Raw genomic sequence first — 18,493 nt, 5'->3', positions numbered from 1 at the left:
TTTACACTCTTAAAAATTACTGGGCTTTTGTTTATGTATATTTACCATATTTGAAATTAAAACTGAGAAAGTTTTAAAATATATTTTAGTTTCCTTAAAATGATAGCAATAAACCAACTGTGTGTTAATATAAGTGACATATTTTATGAAAAATAACTATATTTTCCAAAATAAAAAAACTAGAGAGAAAAGTGAAATGCTTTACATTTTTGCAAACCTCGTTCAAGTCTGGCTTAATAGAAACAGTTGGATACTCATATCTTCTGCATTCAATCTATTGCAATATGCTATTTTGGTTGAAGTCTATGAAGAAAGTCTGGCCTCACACAGATATATTATTGGAAAAGGGAAAGTATTTTAAAAGCCTTTGGGGATGTGGGTATTCTTCTTTGGTATTACATACACATAGTAGTTTATGAAAGGTTAGTTTCAGTGTGGAATCTGAAGCCATATCAATGAATTCTGTATTCTGTTACATTAAAATTTATTGGTCTTTCTTATACCTTGAATAGATGCTCCACCCAAGAATAATTTTATAACACCATGCATTGGTCATATGGAAAATATTGATTCATTATGTTATGCTAATCTTCCAAATGCTGACACATTTCATTATGAAATATCAAAAATCTCATTCATTAATGTCACCATAAATCTTATCATAAAAGTCTTCAAGTATTGCAAACCTGTCAAGGTCATGATAGTAGATACAAGTTTTCCAAAATTATAATTTCACATGAAAACTTGAAACAAATACTGTCAGTTGTTTTCCTTGAGGTAATAGTCTCATTTCGTTCCATTTTGAGGACATGTCTGCCAATTATGCAAGTCTGTATAACCATCATTTGTCAATCATTCTTTCAAGTAAAAATGGTGTTACGTGAAAAAAGCCAGATCTGCTCCCAACTCAAACAATCTCACAAGAGCTTTTCCTTGAAATAAACCTCATACTTTGATACGCAGCTCAATTGCTTTATGCCTTCATCACATTTTGCCACAAAGAATATTAAAAAGATATGTCCTCGAGAGTCGAAATTTAATAAAATTAAAATTAATCATTTTTACTGCTTCATAAAGAACACTTGTTTTACTGGGATTATGTGACAGTAAAGAATATGGATTCAGGGACTTCCCTGGTGGTGCAGTGGCTAAGACTTCGTGCTCCCAATGCAGGGGGCCCAGGTTGGATCCCTGGTGAGGGAACTAGATCCCACATGCCACAACTAAAAGATCCCGCACGTCGCAACTAAAAGATCCCGCACGCAGCAACTAAAAGATCCCGCACGCAGCAACTAAGACCTGGCCAGCCAAATAAATAAACAATTAAAAAAAGAATACAGATTCAAAAAATAAATAAATAAATAATACAGATTCAGTTTGGGGCCACTGTGTTATGCTGACCCACTTTTTTTGTTGTTGTTGTTTTTTTATGAATACATAAAAGAGTTGGTTCTTTTTGTGTGTGTGTGAGATAAGTGGTTTTTGTTTGTTTGTTTTGCATCTTTATTGGAGTATAATTGCTTGACAATGGTGTGTTAGTTTCTGCTTTATAACAAAGTGAATCAGTTATACATATACATATATCCCCATATCTCTTCCCTCTTGTGTCTCCCTCCCTCCCACCCTCCCTATCCCACCCCTCTAGGTGGTCACAAAGCACCGAGCTGACCTCCCTGTGCTATATGGCTGCTTCCCACTAGCTATCTATTTTATGTTTGGTAGTGTGTATATGTCCATGCCACTCTCTCACTTTGTCCCAGCTTACCCTTCCCCCTCCTCATATCCTCAAGTCCATTCTCTAGTAGGTCTGTGTCTTTATTCCTGTCTTACCCCTAGGTTCTTCATGACATTTTTTTTTTCTTAAATTCCATATATAAGTGTTAGCATACGGTATTTGTCTTTCTCTTTCTGACTTACTTCACTCTGTATGACAGACTCTAGGACAATCCACCTCATCACAAATAGCTCAATTTCATTTCTTTTTATGGCTGAGTAACATTCCATTGTATATATGTGCCACATCTTCTTTATCCATTCATCCGATGATGGACACTTAGGTTGTTTCCACTTCCTGGCTATTGTAAATAGAGCTGCAATGAACATTTTGGTACATGACTCTTTTTGAATTATGGTTTTCTCAGGGTATATGCCCAGTAGGGGGATTGCTGGGTCATATGGTAGTTCTATTTGTAGTTTTTTAAGGAACCTCCATACTGTTCTCCATAGTGGCTGTACCAATTCACATTCCCACCAGGAGTGCAAGAGTGTTCCCTTTTCTCCACACCCTCTCCAGCATTTATTGTTTCTAGATTTTTTGATGATGGCCATTCTGACTGGTATGAGATGATATCTCATTGTAGTTTTGATTTGCATTTCTCCAATGATTAATTTTGTTGAGCATTCTTTCATGTGTTTGTTGGCAGTCTGTATATCTTCTTTGGAGAAATGTCTATTTAGGTCTTCTGCCCATTTTTGGATTGGGTTGTTTGTTTTTTTTGTTATTGAGCTGCATGAGCTGCTTGTAAATTTTGGAGATTAATCCTTTGTCAGTTGCTTCATTTGCAAATATTTTCTCCCATTCTGAGAGTTGTCTTTTTTTTTTTTTTTTTTTTTTGGCGGTATGCGGGCCTCTCACTGTTGTGGCCTCTCCGGTTGTTGAGCACAGGCTCTGGACACGCAGGCTCAGCAGCCATGGTTCATGGGCCCAGCCGCTCTGCGGCACATGGGATCCTCCCGGACCAGGGCACGAACCCGCGTCCCCCGCATGGGCAGGCGGACTCTCCACCACTGCGCCACCAGGGAAGCTCTAGTGTGCTTTTTACCACCATTTTTTTTTTTTTTTTGGCTGCACCATGTGGCACGCAGGATCTTACTTCCCAACTAGGGATCGAACCTGTGTCCCCTGCAGTGGAAGCACAGGGTCTTAACCACTACCACCATTTTTAAAGGCAAAATATTTATTATTATTAAAATAGTTTTAACCTCATGGACACTCTGAAAAGGTCTCAGGGACTCTCATGGACCACATCTTAAGAACTGTTGCTATAAATCGTCTGTGGGCTCCCGATTACCTTCAGAATGAAGTCCACACTCCACAACATGGCCTTCAGGACAATTCGTGATCTGGCCTCATTTCCTTTCTCTGCATCTACTTCTCTGTGCTTCAACCACACAGACAGTTGCTATTCCCCAAACACAAAATGCACTTTCACACTTCTCTGGCTTTGCTCAAGCAACATTCTAGGGACTACCTTTTTTTTTTTTTTTAATTTAATTAATTTTGTGGGGAGGCTGCGTTGGATCTTCGTTGCTGTGCGCGGGCTTTCTCTAGTCACAACGAGTAGGGGCTACTCTTTGCTGCGGTGCGTGGGCTTCTCATTGCGGTGGCTTCTCTTGCTTCGGAGTGCGGGCTCTAGCTTCAGTAGTTGTGGCACGCGGGCTCAGTAGTTGTGGTGCACAGGCTTAGTTGCTCCACGGCATGTGGGGTCTTCCCGGACCAGGGCTTGAACCCGTGTCCCCTACATTGGCAGGCAGATTCTTAACCACTGAGCCACCAGGGAAGCCCCCTACCTTGTTATTTTATTAAAAATCCTACTCATGCTTTAGAGTCCAGCCCGAATACCTGTCCCCACCAAGTCAGGAAAAATTGCCCTTCCTGTGTGCTCTCTGGATATTTTGCTTGTATCTTTACCTTCTCATTTATTTCCTTTGTTTTATATTATAGTCTTTTGTATATCTGTCTTGCCAGTAGATTGTAGAACTTCCAGAGTAAGAGCCTGTTTCCCTCACAGCATATTCAGCAAAGCGCCTTCTTGGGTGAACTTGGGCAAATTAGCTACCATCCTAACTTCGGTTTCCTCATTTGTAAAGAGGGAATAATGACACCCATCTTGCAAGTTCCTGGGAAAATTCAATAAGGTCATGTCTACGGATACCTAGCCTAGTGCCAGGTACATTGTAGGCCCTCAATAAACGAGAAGGCCTTTGCTTCCCTCAGTATGTGTTGAATGAACAGATGAATCAACAGATTTGATAGGAAGCATTGTAAAATTCACAACAAGGGGATTTAGAGAAATGTTTGTGATCTTGGTATTGGTTATTAATAAATAATACTAGGATTATGAAGGCCTAACATTTGCTGTTAGAACACTTGGAGAAAATTTCTTTGTTTCAAGGGAAATCTAGTCTTCTCTCCATGGTCCCCTGACTTTCCTCATGCAGATTTGGTTTCATGATTCTTTTTAGGCTTCCCTGGAGAACCCTGGGCACTCAAAATTCGGTAGAATGATGTTTTCAGCTGTTGCTGCAAGTCTCACAAAATCTATGAGATATTCAAAATTAAATGAGATATTTTAAATATTCAAAATGAATAATTGTCTCATTCTAGGAATATGTGAGAATGCAAGATTCTAAGATTCCTTCAAGTTCCAAAGTATTTAAAACTCAAAAATTTAAGTGGAAGACAACATATCCTTGGATCCCCTCAAATTCAGTAGTTTTAAGAATTAGGAAGAAATGACGTATACATATTCAAGAACCAAAGAAATGCAAAATTCAATCAATTAATTAATATGAGTAGAAGGTGAGAAGAAGGAAAAATTAGGAAATGTGTATATTTAACATGGGCTTGTTATCATACTCCACTTGAAGTTAATGAGTATTGATTTAACAATTTTAAGGAAGGTTCAGTATTTCTGTGGTCATTCATAACTTCAGTAAATGTCTCCCTTTCTGGTCTGCATTGTTTCTATTTTTTTTTTTTTTTTTGGCCGTGCAGCATGAGGGATCCTATTACCCTGACCAGGGACTGAAACTGCGTCCCCTGAAGTAGAAGCACGGAGTCTTAACCATTGGATCACCAGGGAAGTCCCCTGCATCTTCTAAGACTGGGAAGTGTTAGAATTTAATACAGAAAAGTGTAAGAGAATCAAACTATGTGTGTGTTAAGAAAGCATATATACACAATTGATATTTTATATACCTTTATGTTAAGAGAAATTGCCTTTAGATTGAAAGAGCCTACCAAATGAACGAAAAGAGGCTCACTTTAAGGCACACATTCTTGAAATCTCAGGTTACAGGGACTTCCCTGACGATCCAGTGGTTAAGACTCCATGCTCCCAATGCAGGGGGCATGGGTTCGATCCCTGGTTGGGGAACTAAGATCCCACATGACGCATGGAGCAGCCTTAAAAAAAAGAAAAAAAAAATAGTTGTATGAGCATATGATTAAGAGACATGAAAGTAGATACCAGAAAAAAATATAGGTAACACGGTTGAGAGTATGGGAAGTGGAATTAGTGGGTGGGGACTGGTATGCAAAAGATGACTAGGTTTCATAAGCCAGCTCACACTGATATTTTAATTACATGTACATTAAAACCTTTATATTAATTTTTTAAAATTATAAATGATGCTGCAATATATATATATATCTTTATACTCACTTCTGATTATGCCCTTACCATCAATTCTAAGAAATAAAATTTCAAAGTTGGGGGCATGCATATGTTCAAGGTTTTTTGTTTTCTGGGTTTTGTTTTTTTTTTTATTTTTTGGCTGCATTGGGTCTTCCTTGCTGTGCGTGGCCTTTCTCTAGTTGTGGCAAGCAGGGCCTATTCTTCGTTGCAGTGTGCGGGCTTCTCACTGTGGTGGCTTCTTTTGTTGTGGAGCATGGGCTCTAGCCACTCGGGCTTCAGTAGTTGTGGCGCTTGGACTTAGTTGCTCCACGGCATGTGGGATCTTCCTGGACCAGGGATCAAACCCACGTCCCCTGCATTAGCAGGCGGATTCTTTTTCTTTGTAATCAATTTTTAAAAATTAGTTAATTGGGGCTTCCCTGGTGACGCAGTGGTTGAGAGTCCGCCTGCCGATGCAGGGGACACGGGTTCGTGTCCCGGTCCGGCAAGATCCCACATGCCACGGAGCGGCTGGGCCCGTGAGCCATGGCCGCTGGGCCTGCGCGTCCGGAGCCTTTGCTCCGCAGCGGGAGGGGCCGCAACAGTGAGAGGCCCGCATACCGCAAAAAAAAAAAAATTGTTAATTAATGTATTTATTTTTGGCTGTGTGGGTCTTCATTGCTGCACGCAGGCTTTCTCTAGTTGCGGTGAGCGAGGGTTAGTCTTCCTTGCAGTGTGTGGACTTCTCATTGCGTTGGCTTCTCTTGTTGCAGAGCAAGGGTTCTAGGCGTGCAGGCTTCAGTAGTGGCGCACGGGGGTTTGTTGCTCTGCGGCATGTGGGATCTTCCCAGACCAGGGATAGAACCCGTGTCCTCTGCATTGACAGGTGGATTCTTAACTACTGTCAGGCAGATTCTTAACCACTGCGCCACCCAGGAAATTCCTGTTCAAGGTTTTTGATGCTAGCTGCCAAATAACTCTCTAGCAGGGCTAGGCTGATTTGCCTTCCCATAAACAGAGGGCTAGCCTGGCCCATCACCTCCACACCAGGTTGTCAGCAGCTCCAAATCCAATTTAACAGGTTATTCTTATTTGCCTCCAGGGTCATTCCTGTGCCTTCTATTAGAAGCCAAGATTTTGAGCTGGGAAGTTTATTTGGTGAAAGAGAAGCCTGGACCAGCAATTCTGTTCTGGCTCTGCTACTGCCTGACTACATGGTTTTGAAAACATTTCTTCCTTTCTCTGACCTCAGTTTTAGCATCTGTAAAATGAGGTGCTTGGACCAGTACTCCTCAAAATTTTTCCACTAAGGCCCTTACTTTGAACATCATGTTTTTATCTACAGAACAAATTGCATTTACTAAGAAATTATTTATTCTCATTCCTGGTGTGTATTACTCAGAGAAGGGGTGACAGTCAATGAGAATTTCTGAATAGCAGGGTAGAGATACCTCTTGCAGCCTAAGTTAATTAGTAAATTCAAGCCAAAAGAATTTTATTACCCAGCTTGCACAGCCTAGCTGAAGCAAATATATAAACTATGTTGGAATCCTCACAGACCCCCTTTGCCATTTTCAGATTCCTCAGGGTGGGCTAACTCTCTGACATCCAATAATTCATTTTTCCCTCCCTATACCCCCACCATCATCAGACGTTACTCAGTGAAGATTGCTCCCCCAGCTAAATCAGTTTAACAACTGGCCTTGTGCATATTTGCTGGAGCTAGCCCACAAGCAAAGGCCACTGGAGCAAAAATTAGCACTTTGCCCTATAAGGAAAGAAGGAAGGAAATAAGATTTATTGTAAAGTTAATGAAGCTTAAGTTTCAGGACCCCTCACTTGCAGGGGACCCCATGAGAGGTGGGAGTCGCTGGGAGTTGTAGTCTGGGAGTTGAGGAGAGGAATTAGTTTGCAATCAAGAAGCATTTCTGGAAAATTGCCTAAAGATCTCAGAAAAGAGTATCTGAAACTTAGTCTTCAATAATTTGATCTCTTTTCTTATTCTAAAGAAATATTCACGTTCATACTTAATATTGTACTCATAATTTTGTATTCTTTTTCTTGGAGAGGGCCTTCAGAACTGTAGAAGCTCAGGTCCTACAAAACCCGGATCCACTGCATATATAAAAACACATCCCTCCCAAGCTAGATATTAGCTAGTGATCTGGCTTCTTCACGGGAAGCAGAAGAGAAATGGTTCTCTTGTTTCCTTATCTTTGACCAGCAAATCCAGGCAGGTAAGGTCCAATACCATAACATGGAGCACACGGGTAAACAGAGACGCCTATATAGTCCCAGATTATTCCAGCTACCTCACTGGGGACACTGAGAGTCTGTGTGAGTGACTGACCATTCAAATAACTTTTCAATTTCTTCTTGACCTTTGCTTTCAAATCTTCCTCCCCCCTGTTGTTTTTCCTTCCCTTCTAATACATTTCAGAAGCAATGTGTTGGCTTTCCTATGCGTGGCACATTTGAAGGCATGCAATAAATAATTGTTAAATGAATAATTTAGGAGAACAAATCCTAGCCTTTCTGGTTCTCAGTCTCTGACAAGAGTGCAAACAAACTATAAAATTACAAAAATATGAGCAGGCGTAGGAAAGAGGAGTGTTTATTCACTGAACCAGTGATTTGCAAACTGAGTTTGCTTTTGAGAGTCTTATTGAAATGCAGATTCCAGGGCTGTGTCCCTGGAGGTTGGAATCAGTAGTTTGGGAAGGGATTCAGGAGGCCACATTTTGATTAATGGCCCCTGGTGATTCTGATGTAGGCCACTTCTCTTTTTTTTTTAATGTTTAAAACAGTGCCTGCAGTTTTATTTATTCATTTATTTATTTATTTGGCTGCGTCGGGTCTTAGCTGTGGCATGTGCATGGGCTCCATAGTTTGCAGCACGGGGGCTTAGTTGCCCCACTGGCATGTGGGATCTTAGTTCCCCCACCAGGGAAAGAACCTGTGTCCCCTGCATTGGAAGGTAGATTCTTAACCACTGGACCACCAGGGAAGTCCCTGGGCCACTTCTTGAGAAATACCATGAAAGGGACTGGGCCTGGCTGGGTAAAGAATTTAGTTATCTCTTGCAACCACTCCCTATGTTGCCAATTCTGCTCCAAGATCTATCTGGAGGTAGTTCCAGGGAAGATTTGGTCCCTTGGGATTGTGGTAATCCTTAATTTCTTTTCTTCAGGCAAATATTCACAGCTTCTATAGTGATAACAATGCAGATTTGGAAACTCAGACAGATCTGGCTTCCAGTTGTGACATCTCTCTGAGCCTCAATTTATCCATAAAATAGGGATACTATTGCTACTCATAATTAATGTGAGGATTAAATACACTGACTTATGTGAAAGTGTTGTACGCAATGCCTAGTATGGACTAGTTTTTCAGTAAAAGTTTGTTTTTACCTCATTTTTTTTACCTGAATACCATCAAGGATCAAGTTTCTCCTGAGAGCTGAGATACCTGAAATTCTCCCATTTAGATATTTACCTCTTCAGCCTTTAGTCCCTGTTGAAATGTAAATGACCCTGAAATTAGTAACTAGATGCCCCACTGTTATTTATGACTTAGTCAAAAGCGGTTCATGAATTGTTTTGAGAAAGCAGAGGCAGGAGAACTGCTTGGGAGTGCCATAAAGGAAAAAGAAGGAGGGGAGAGGATGAGGGACAGGGGACAAGTACAGGAAAAAACTGAAGGTACATGGGGCCAGGGAGCCTGCAAAGGACAATAGTTTTCAGCTAATACTCCTGGTTGTCATGTGAAGAAATGTTCAAGGAGTGCTAGACACTAGGGAATTTTACCTCATCTGTTGATGAAAAGGATGTTCTTAGTGTAAAGGTGCAAAATTTTTAACAGCTTTGCTAAGGGAAAGTTTTTCTTTGAGAAAATATCTTGATAATCCTCTTAAAGTAGAAGGTGAAACCCTAGGGGAATGACTGTGGCTGGATAAACCACTTCAAGCAAATTGGGGACTTTGGGTTTGCCCCTGAGAGGGAGAGGAAAGAAGAACGGGATGGGACAGAGAAATGTGGAAAGGGCATGAGGGTGGAGACTATGTAGAGTGAAAATGGCTGGTATGAATTCCTTAACAGTGGGGTAGCCAAATAACATTAGAAAAAGGAATGCCTGGTGTTCACACTGCAGTTTTTGGTGGTAAAGTAATGAAGGCAATGATGAATAGCTACTAAAGTGTTGGATTTTCCCATATCCATCTTTTTAAAAAAATATTTATTTATTTTTGGCTGCGTTGGGTCTTCGTTGCTGCACGCAGGTTCTCTCTCTAGCTGCAGTGAGTGGCAGCTACTCTTCGTTGCGGTGCGCGGGGTTCTCATTGTGGTGGCTTCTCTTGTTGAAGAGCACGGGCTCTAGGCGCACAGGCTTCAGTAGTTGTGGCACGTGGGCTCAGTAGCTGTGGCTCGCGGGCTCTAGAGCGCAGGCTAAGTAGTTGTAGCTCGCGGGCTGTAGAGCGCAGGCTCAGTAGTTGTGGTGCACGGGCTTAGTTGCTCCGTGGCATGTGGGATCTCCCCGGACCAGGGCTCGAACCCGTGTCCCCTGCACTGGCAGGCGGATTCTTAACCACTGCGCCACCAGGGAAGCCCGGCAACTAATTTTTTTTTTTTTTTTATAAATTTACTTATTTATTTTTGGCTGCGTTGGGTCTTCGTTGCTGCGCGTGGGCTTTCTCTAGTTGCAGCAAGCAGGGGCTACTCTTCATTGTGCTGTGTGGGCTTATCATTGCGGTGGCTTCTCTTGTTGCAGAGCCTGAGCTCTAGGTGCCCGGGTTTCAGTAGTTGCAGCACATGGGCTCAGTAGTTGTGGCTCATGGGCTCTAGAGCGCAGGCTCAGGAGTTGTGGTGTGTGGACTTAGTTGCTCCGTGGCACGTGGGATCTTCCTGGAGCAGGGCTTGAACCTGTGTCCCCTGTATTGGCAGGTGGATTCTTAACCACTGCACCACCAGGGAAGCCCTCCCATATCACCCTTAGGATGCTTGCACTCCAACTTTGGCAGAGACTGCTGATGATCTCCCCAAAATCCAGCCTCCCCTTCTTTAATCTTTATAGAAGCTTTAGCTGAGCATAGAGCTGCTATGAGACTATAGTTCCCAGCTTCCATTGCAGCTAGGTATGGCCATGTGACTAGGTTCATGGCCAATGGAATATGAGCAGAATGAATGAAATGTGCAACTTCCAGGTGTGTCTTTAAAAACAAAGAGTATATTGTCCCTTTTCTACTGAATGTGGATGCAATGGCAGGCTCTACAGCACCAACCTTAGCCATGCAACAACCAAAACTTCCATTGTAGCCACAGCAGCTACTTGTTAAACAGAGCTATTAGATACAAGAAACCTGGGTCTTTTATCAACCTTGTGAAGCAAATTGCCTTATCAGCTCTGGCCTGTGCTGTCTATACCTTTTTGATAGAAAGAAATTAATTTCTATCATGTTTTAATATTTTCTTTTTGTTATAGCAACCAAACTTACCTCCTTAACTAATACACAAAAATGCATTATGTTTGTTCTTAGGCAGAACTTTTTAAAGCGCATTTATTTTTTCATTATAAAAATAACATACCGGGCTTCCCTGGTGGCATAGTGGTTGAGAGTCCGCCTGCCAATGCAGGGGATACGGGTTCATGCCCCGGTCCGGGAGGATCCCACGTCCCGCGGAGCTGCTAGGCCCGTGAGCCGTGGCCGCTGAGCCTGCGCGTCCGGAGCCTGTGCTCCGCAACGGGAGAGGCCACAACAGTGAGACGCCCACGTACCGCAAAAAAAAAAAAAAAAAAAATTACATACCAACAAGTGAAATAATTACGCTTGATATGATGAGAATGGTACTCTATTTCCGTGGTCTTCTTCCCCTAAACCTATAACTCCAGTCCAATTGGCAGAAAAACATCATACAAATCTTACAAAACAACTGACTATCCCCCGAACTATCAAGGTCATCAAAAACAAGGAAAGGCTGAGAAACTGTCACAACCAAGAGGAGCCTGAGGAGACATAATGACTAAAACTGTTGTCAGCCCTCCACATCCATGGGTTCCACATCCACAGATTCAACCAACTGTGGATCAAATATATTTTTGAAAAATTCCAGAAGGTTCCGTAAAGCAAAACTTGAATTTGCTGTGCACTGGCAACTGTTTACATAACATTTACATTGTATTAGGTATTATGAGTAATCTAGAGATGATTTAAAGTATACAGGAGGATGTGTGTAGGTTACACACAAATACTATGCTATTTTATATAAAGGACTTCAGCATTTTCGGATTTTGGTATCTGTGGGAGTCCTGGAAACAAGGGACAACTGTATGTGGTATCCTGGATAGGATCCTGGAACAGGAAAACGACATTAGGTAAAAACTAATGTCCTGGGCTTCCCTGGTGGCACAGTGGTTGGGAGTCCGCCTGCTGATGCAGGGGACACGGGTTCGTGCCCCGGTCTGGGAAGATCCCACATGCCGCGGAGCGGCTGGGCCCGTGAGCCATGGCCGCTGAGCCTGCGCATCCGGAGCCTGTGCGCCGCAATGGAAAAGGCCACAGCAGTGAGAGGCCCGCGTACCGCAAAAAAAAAAAAAAAAAAAAAAAAAAAAAAAAAAACTAATGTCCTTTTAGTACGGAGTTAAAGAATAAATGATCCTTTAAGTAAAGCATGAATAACACTTCACTTAAAGAATGTATGGACTTTAATTCATAATAATGATCAATATTGGTTCATTAATTGTGACAAAATATGTTAATAATGGGGCAAATTGAGGGTGGCGTATAAGAGAACTCTCTCTTCTATGTTTGCAACTTCTCTGTAATCTAAGTCTACTCTAAAATAAAAAGTTTATTGAAAAAGTAATTAAAAAATAACATGCATCAAAATGCAGTTTTACGACGGGAGAGGGAGAGGCCACAGCAGTGAGAGGCCCGCGTACCGCAAAAAAAAAATAAAATAAAATAACATGCAGCGTTTCAGAAAATTTGGAGTACAAATTGAAATTTTAAAAATCTTCCCAAATCCCTTGGTAGCCCAGTGGTTAGGACTCCGTGCTGTCACTGCGGAGGGCCTGGGTTCAATCCTTGGTCAGGGAACTAAAATCCCACAAGCACGCACGCATGACGCGGCCAAAAAAAAAAGCAAAAACATCATTCCAAACAACAACAAGGTCCTACTGTATAGCACAGGGAACTCTATTCAGTATCCTCTGAGGAACCAAAATGGAAAAGAATATAAAAAAGAATGTATATATATGTATAACTGAATCACTTTGCTGTACTGCAGAAATTAACACAAAATTGTAAATCAACTATACTTTAAACAAAAACTTACCCCCCAAATTTTGCTCTATCTGTCTGTGTGTTTTGAATGAAAACTACCATACCGTGTACACAATTTTCTGTCTCGATTATTTTACTTAATATTTATCATTGAGCATTTTTTTTTGAATGGTTTAGCCAACTGTGGTACATTTATTTATTTTTTAAGTTATTTATTTATTTATTTATGGCTGCGTTGGGTCTTCGTTGCTGGGCGTGGGCTTTCTCTAGTTGCAGTGGGTGGGGGCTACTCTTCGTTGTGCTCGGGCTTCTCACTGTGGTGGCTTCTCTTGTTGCGGAGCACGGACTCTAGGCACCCGGGCTTCAGTAGTTGTGGCTCGGGGCTCTAGAGAACAGGCTCAGTAGTTGTGATGCATAGGCTTGGTTGCTCCGCGGCATGTGGGATCTTCCTGGACCAGGGCTTGAATCCGTGTCGCCTGCATTGGCAGGAGGATTTTTAACCACTGAGCCCCAGGGAAGGCCCCATTAAGCATTTTTTTTTAAGTATTTATTTGGGCTGCACCAGGTCTTAGTTGCAGTACATGGGATCTTTTAGTTGCGGCATGTGGGATCTAATTCCCTGACCAGGGATCGAACCCAGGTCCCCTGCATTGAGAGCGCAGTCTTAGCCGCTGAACCACCAGGGAAGTCCCATCATTAAGCATTTTTATGCACATTCATTTTCTAGCCCTTCAAGAGGACTAGAAGCAATGACCCTACAATAACATTGAATACCCTTGGAACAAGGAACACTTAGATAAATGACTGATTACAGGACTGGGACAGAATGAGCCTGCAAATATTTTGTTGTGCCAGAAAGTAAGTAGTGCTCAAAGAATGATGGGACATGTCAAAAGTACACATGGGCCAGCTTGAAGAGGCTACCACTGGTCAAATCTAGAACAATTTGAAAGTCAACACTCATTGATTAGTCAGTCATTAGTGACAGTAATGACAAATAACCCAGTGAATAAAGTAAGAAAGCAGTTTTAACAGTTTACTCTGTTTCCCCATACCCTTGACAATACTGGATATTAGCACTATTTTACGTTTTGCCAATCAAAGGATAAAAAGTAGTAGCTCACTATTATTATAGGTTTTGAAATCACTGCTTACTAATGAGGAATATTTACTGACCATATGTGTTTATTTCTTCAGGGAATTTTTGATTCATATTCTTTGCCAATATTTCAACTGGATTATCTATGTTTTTCTTTTTGAGTTTTAGAAACTCTTATATGTTATGAATATTAAGCCTTTGTCTGCTACATATGTTGCAAAATTTTTCTCCCAGTCTTTTGCCTAATTTTAAAATTTTGCCGTAGTATTTTTCAAGGGTAACTGTAACATAATAGTTGAGAGCATGGACCCTGGATCTAGGCTGCGTGAGTTCTAGTCCGGAGCTCCACAGTATTAGCTGGTCTTGGGCAAAGTATTTAATCTTGTTGTGCCTCCGTTTCCTTATAGTAAAAGGGAAATAATAATAGTGCCTGTATGATAAGATTATGAGGATGCTTAAATGAGTTAAGAGATGTAAAGTGCTTAGAACAGAAACTGTCACATATAAAGTGACAAATAATTGCTGGTTATTATACTTCAGGTGGAAAGATTTTTGTGTGCGTGTGTGTGTAGTCAGTCATGACTTCTCGATTTTCCCTCTTGTGCAGGAAGGTTTTATGTACCCCAAGAATTTAAAATTAATGTCTTCCAATATTTCCTCGTAGTATTTTAATAGCTTGTTTTCTATGTCAAAATCTATAACAATATGCCAGGCATTGTGTTGGTTGCTAGGGATACAAGGATAAGCAAGACTGAAGGTCTGTTCCTTGCCCTCCTGGATCTTACAGTGTAGTGGAGTAATGGACAAAAACCAAGAAACCAATTAATAAAAAGATAAATTAGATAAGCATCATGAAACAAAAACATGATTAACTTTTCTACATACTTATAATCTCTTACCTCCTCCCCAGAAAGGTCTCTTCTCCTTGTAATGTAGTTTATACTTAGCATGAATAAAGCAAATAGATAAACAACAAGGACCTACTGTATAACACAGGGAACTCTATTCAGTATCCGGCGGTAAACCATAATAGAAAAGACTATGAAAAAAAAAAAAATATATATATATATATAAAACCGATTCACTTTGCTTTACAGCAGAAATTAACACAACATTGTATACTTCAATAAAATTTTAAAGAAAGAGCAAGTAGAAAGAAAAGGGGGGAAAAGGAAATAAGTCTAAACCAGCAGCTTTTGGTAGAGTTCATCCCTTTTCCTCCATCTTTTCTGTCCTATATATCATCTCCACTGTTCTACGTTGTAGTGGAGTTTCCTTGTAACCTTTAAAAAATTTTTTTTCATCAAGATGTAATTGACATATAACATTATATTAATTTCATGTGTACATAATGATTTGATTTTTGTATATATTGTAAAATGATCACCACAATAAGTCTAGTTAATATGCATCACCACACTTAGTTAGAATTTTTTTTCTGGTGACAACTTTTACTTTGTAAACTTTCTTCTTTTTTTCTTTTGGCCACACAGTGCGGCTAGCCACCGCAGTGAAAGTGCTGAGTCCTAATCACTGGACTGCCAGGGAACGAACTCCCCCTACCTTGTAACCTTTCAACAGTGCCTTTGCCACTGTCCCCTGAACAAGCTCTTAGGAGCTTGAAGGCTTTGGTGCAGAGCCAAGAAGAAATTACAAATATTGAAGGATAAGGGCTAAAGAAAGGTGTGGACTGGCTCAAAAAGGACATCAGTGACCTTTCAAAGCACAAGAAGCTGAATTTCAAGGCATTGAAATCCATCATTTGTTTCTATGATTATGGATTCTGCTCACCCTTCTAACTCACAGATCAGTCCTTGGTCTCTGGTTTGAGGGCTGCTCTCCCTTCATTCAACTTTGCAAACAATCTCATTTCCATGAATTGAAATCTCTTCATACCTAGAAATTGAGCCACTACAGTTTCATCAAAGCAGAAATTCTGACCAGATGGGTTCATTCCTCTTCTTTCAAGGATGGGAGGTACTTTATTCTTTTAAGAACAAGCATTCAGGTGGCCAAGTAGGAGAATGGTATAAGGTTTGAATGAATGGGAATGGTGGTTTGTCACAATGTATCAGGGTGGCTGAGCTATTAAAGATCTAGGCTGGGCTTCCCTGGTGGCGCAGTGGTTAAGAATCCGCCTGCCAATGCAGGGAACATGGGTTCAAGCCCTGGTCCGGGAAAATCCCACATGCTGCGGGGCAACTAAGCCCGTGCACCACAACTACTGAGCTTGCGCTCTGGAGCCCACGAGCCACAACTACTGAGCCTGCGTGCCACAACTACTGAAGCCTGCGCGCCTAGAGCCCGTGCTCCGCAACAAGAGAAGCCACTGCAATGAGAAGCCTGCACACTGCAATGAAGAGTAGCCCGGCTTGCCGCAATTAGAGAAAGCCCGCGTGCAACAATGAAGACCCAACGCAGCCAAAAATAAGTTAATTAATAAAAAAAAAAAAAGATCTAGGCTATAAGTTCCAGTTGTCATCTATATAATGGAGTTCAAATCTACATTCTAGTAAAATCATAGAATACGTCTTTACAGCAGGTCTCATGTGCTGTTCTGTGTGTTTTAAATACTCACTTAATTCTCCTAATTCTAAAAGTAAGTACTATTATTATCATCCCCATATTACAAGTAAGGAAACATTCCTTAAGGCCCAGAGAGGTTAAGAGACTTGACAAAGCCATATAACTAGAAAACTGGCAGACCCAGTATTCAAACAGACAGTCTGGTTCTAGAATTCTATATACTGCTTAAAAGCTATGCTTACCTCCCAGGAGTGAGTTTTTTCTGTCCTGAAACATTTTTGGTTTTGTCGTTGTTTTTCTTTTATTAAAAAGGAACTGTTTTCCTTTAAATGACATATAAAAAAAGACATCTAGGGTACACCATTCTTTGAGAATTTTGAGAGGATGAGAAACAAGGGATAGATCGATTTTCTTATGGAGTTGGATAAAGCATCCCAAGAAAAGGTGCTAATGTTTCAGAATTAAGAGTTTTGATCTTTTTCAAAATCATGTTTTCAGACTTGTGAGGCTGAGGTAATTTTCTGAAAATTTTTTTAACCCGGTAAAGGCAATGGGGTTGAAGAGGCCATTCTCCCCTGAGTGGGCCACAGTGGGAAAGAGAAAGGAGGCAGTGGACAGTGGTGGATGAGTGCCAAAATAACTCACAGGGGTTGGGGGCGGGTGACAGATTTAATCCAGTTTTGTGAATACGCTGTTCAGAATTTTAGCCCATTGCCTCCTGGTGTCATCTCTTGCGTGACTGCCTCGTTTCCTCCCAAATAATTGGAGCCAACTGTAGAAAAGAGAAGAAGCAGGCTGTTTGTGCGGTGGATCACCTGGCTGCTTCGGAAGCATCAGATTCTCACCCCCCGGGAGGGCTCTGAAGAGGCAGCCGGCACGGCACGTGGTTCAGGGTCTAAATTCAGCAGCAGTGAAAAGGCAGTGGGGGAGGGGTGGCAGGTGGGTAATGCAGGACTTGGGGAGGAGCTACTGAGCAACCCCGGGATCTGGCTTCCATCGGCATTCCTAGGAAAATCTCTCCATTTGCCCCTTTGGTTTACCTCTTTTCCCCTCAGCTTTTATCCGCTGTCCAATCGGATTTGTGTTTATCTAAAGCCAACCCCCGCTGTCAGACTCGGCCCCTGTTGTCAGCCATCCACCAGGCCAGATGAATCCTGAGTCGTATTTCCAGCCTTGGTCTGGTTGGGGTGGTTCACAAAGAAGCCCCAGGGGAGGAGGAGGATGCACTTAGCAGGGTCTATTACTGTCTGTGAAGAGGGCTGAGAAGAAACGCTGCAGCCTGAAGCGCGGGGTGGAGCTTCTGCCCCAGGCTTTCCCTCTTGTGAGTAGTGTTCCTTGAATTAACCCCAAGGAGAGCGTCTTTTCATCCATTATGGTAGAATATCAGAGAAGACTTAATTAAGCTCAGTAAATAACACCTTCAGCTAACACAGCCATTGTTTAGCCAAAGACATCATGTACTTAACCTTTATCTCATATCTTCTTACTCCAAGAGAATTTTGCAAATGAAGGAGACTCAGTCCAGGAGATTTGCATTTTCATTTCTTTCATTTATTGGTGTAAGTTCCTACAGGGGGAAGGAAACTCATTTACTGAGCACCTAAAATTGGCTAGATCTGGGGGCTATATTCTTTCTTACACTATTCTATTTAATCTATTTAACCCTTACAACAATGTTAGGAGGGAGTTATATAGGTCTCCCATGTTTTGGGGTGAGCAAACGGAAACACTGAGTGAAGTAACTTGCTAGGGATACACAGCTTTAATGCCGAGGTTGGGATTCAAATCCAGATCTATAAAAATTCCACAATGCATACTTTTCTCAACATACTTTGCTTTATTTAACAGTCATGAAACATTCATTAAGCATCTAAGATATGATTTCACAGGTTGAATTCACAGATGAAAGATGCAGTCCCTGACTTCAAAGAACTCACAGCCTTGTGGAGGAAATCTGCAAGTCAGCAGACAATAGAACTGCAATGTAGCGTGATTAAGTACAATGACAGACTAAGAACAAAGTGTTTAGGAACAAAAAATGAGCAAGTGACAGGTCCTGCCTGAGGAAGTCCAGGGAAGATGACCTTTAATTAACCAATGTCCATTGCATTCCAGGTCATGTGGAGCATGGGGGTGCACAGGAATAAGCCAAAATTTTGTGGTGGGCACTGCACTAAATATGCATCATCTATT

The sequence above is a fragment of the Phocoena phocoena genome, chromosome 1 (genome assembly GCF_963924675.1).
Source record: "Phocoena phocoena chromosome 1, mPhoPho1.1, whole genome shotgun sequence".
NCBI lineage: Eukaryota > Metazoa > Chordata > Mammalia > Artiodactyla > Phocoenidae > Phocoena > Phocoena phocoena.
This window is presented reverse-complemented; position numbering follows the sequence as displayed.